Source organism: Montipora capricornis, chromosome 2 (genome assembly GCF_036669925.1).
Source record: "Montipora capricornis isolate CH-2021 chromosome 2, ASM3666992v2, whole genome shotgun sequence".
In the NCBI taxonomy this organism is placed as follows: domain Eukaryota; kingdom Metazoa; phylum Cnidaria; class Anthozoa; order Scleractinia; family Acroporidae; genus Montipora; species Montipora capricornis.
In genome coordinates this window covers 39,496,531-39,499,030 of record NC_090884.1, presented here as the reverse complement: position 1 = coordinate 39,499,030, position 2,500 = coordinate 39,496,531, and the positions used below count along the sequence as shown (strand labels likewise).

At 41.3% G+C, this 2,500-nt stretch overlaps 1 pseudogene; it reads right to left on the bottom strand.

Moving 5' to 3' along the window:
- Nucleotides 1-2,500, bottom strand: part of LOC138037294 (uncharacterized) — a 10,612-nt pseudogene that overhangs the window by 8,104 nt on the left and 8 nt on the right.

Genomic DNA, 2,500 nt, shown 5'->3' with positions numbered 1-2,500 from the left:
TCGCAAGGATAGAACTCGAGTCTATCTGGGACGACTGATCGTTTCTGTCGCAAGGATCGTCCCGGGATCGTCTCGGGTGATCGCTAGAGCGTTTCCATATGATCGTCCCTGTCGCTTCCAAAAGTTTGAAGCGACAGAGACGATTGTAACGACAGGGACGACTATTTGGAAACCGGGCTTAAGAGTTATTCAGTCCATTTCACCTGTACCAGTTGAACCATTTAATTTATCTGGTGATTGATTCAGTTCTAGGAAGGTCTTTGCCCACTCTGACTGGTTAGCAATGATCTTCTGGCTCAATTCCTCCACTTTAGATTCCATACTTTTTAGTTTCCGCTGAAGTTTCTTCTTGTCCTTCTTTAATTTTTCACACTTAGCACAAGGAGTTGCATTCTTGAGGGTTTCTTTGGGTGTCTGTGATGCAAAACATTATAAAGAAAAAGCAATGTCCCACCATATAACGTAACTAAAGCACAGCGCGTGCTCTTATTGGTTAATTCAGCGTGTACTATTTGCTCATGGGTGTGCGCTGCTGACCTACGCAAGAACTAAAGCAAAGCGCACGCTTTATGATGTAGCTCAATAAATAGACCTCTGTTATTTCAATGTGTCAATGTTATGTTATAAAACAAATGGTAAACGCCATAGCGTGTAGTATTGAGTTATGGACGCACTTGGGAGGTTTGCTAAGCACTCAAAGAAGGTAGAGTCGCACTCGGCTATCGCCTCGTGCGACTCTTACGCTTCTTTCGTGCTTAGCAACCTCCCGCGTGCATCCATAACTCAATACTACACACTATGGCGTTTACCATTTGTTAATAGTACCCAAATTGTACAAATATTGCTTATGGTTTTGCAGTTAAAAGTAAGGTTATAAGAAACTTATGTAAACATTACTGCCAGTTCTCTTCAGTACTTACTTTCTTGAGAGAATTCGAGCTTTCGTCTACAACAGTTGAATCATGGTGTGTGAAGGTACTTGAAACAACAGGAGTTGATGTTGTAGGTGGGGTACACTAAGGAAAGATAGCACTCTGTAATTACATGAAAATAATCCAGATTTTATATTTCCCGCAAATTATTTATGGTCACCTGATTCTCAGTCTTATTGCTGGAAAATTAAAGATAAAAATATATATCTTTTCTAAAATATAACCAAACCTAACCCCTTGCTATTTGTTCCAGCTGAACCTGGTAAAACGGATAAACGTAAGGTGAAAGAATATTCAGGCTTACAGTGTTTGGTGTGCTTGTCAAAGACTGTTCCGATAGAGTATCGTCATTATTAAGGACATTCCAGATGCGAGGGGAGATAAAAAAAATTTTCACTCTATATTTCAAGTCAAGCAGGAGCGGATTAATATTTGTTTTCTTATAATATTAAAAAAGAAAAATACCTTCATACCAAATGCTCTGAAGGTAATTCGGTCGATTCAGAGGCCATGGGTAATGCAATCGAGCTAAAAGCACTTTGAAAATAAAAGAGGGCACTGCTATTACTTGTAAATGGTAATCGTATTCAAAGTTCTGCAGAGACAATGTCATTATCTCGTTTGAAGCTTACTAGTTGGCCAGCGGAACAGCTGCAGCCTCGTTGTTGGCGCCCTCATCGTTCTGGTCAAGGGAAGACTCCATCTCGGCTTTTAAAATTTCTTGAATTGTCTGAAAGAAACCGGCAAAAAAGAACTGTGACCGATAATCTGACTCCAGTACCGGCGGAACAAATCTGAACACTGGAGCCTTTTATACAACATCCTCAAGGTCAACTGCTCTGAAACGGCGAAAACAGCAGTCGTAGAACAATTTTCGTCTCTTACGCATGCAGCGTATACATCTTTTACAATATAAACCTGTGTGAAGAACCGCTATTACTTGTAGATGGCTATTGTATTCAAAGTTCTACAAAGATAATGGAAGCTTACTAGTTGGTTATGCGGGGCAACCGCAGCCTTGTTGTTAGTGTCCTCGTCGTTCTCGCCAAGGGAAGATTCTTTCTCGGCTCTTAAAATTTCTTTAATTATCTGAAAGAAACAAAAACAAAGTGCGGTCGATTATCTGACTGTACACTGAAGCCTTTTATGCAACATCCTCAAGGTCAACTGTTCTGAAATGGCGAAAACAACAGTCGAAGAACAATTTTCGTCTCTTGCGCATGTCTGCAGCCAGTGCAAAGAACAAAACATTTCATGTGTTCATACGTACCTTTCTACGCGATCGTGCAGAGGATAGCTTCTCTGGTCCCTTCTTCCATACAGTCGGAATAGCATGAGAATGGATTGTCTGCTTAGATCCATCAACGTGAAGGCCCCTCTCAAAACAGTTTTCTGTAAAATGTTCGGAACAGACGACAAAAATACCTCGCGGTGCGAAATTTGCCCGGTGCGTATGAACGAATCGTAGCCACTGATCCCGCACAGCTCCACTTGCAGGGCTACGATGCAAAGAGATTCCAGCACTATGGTTTGATATATTGCTACAGCCTTGCACCGTACAGCGACTT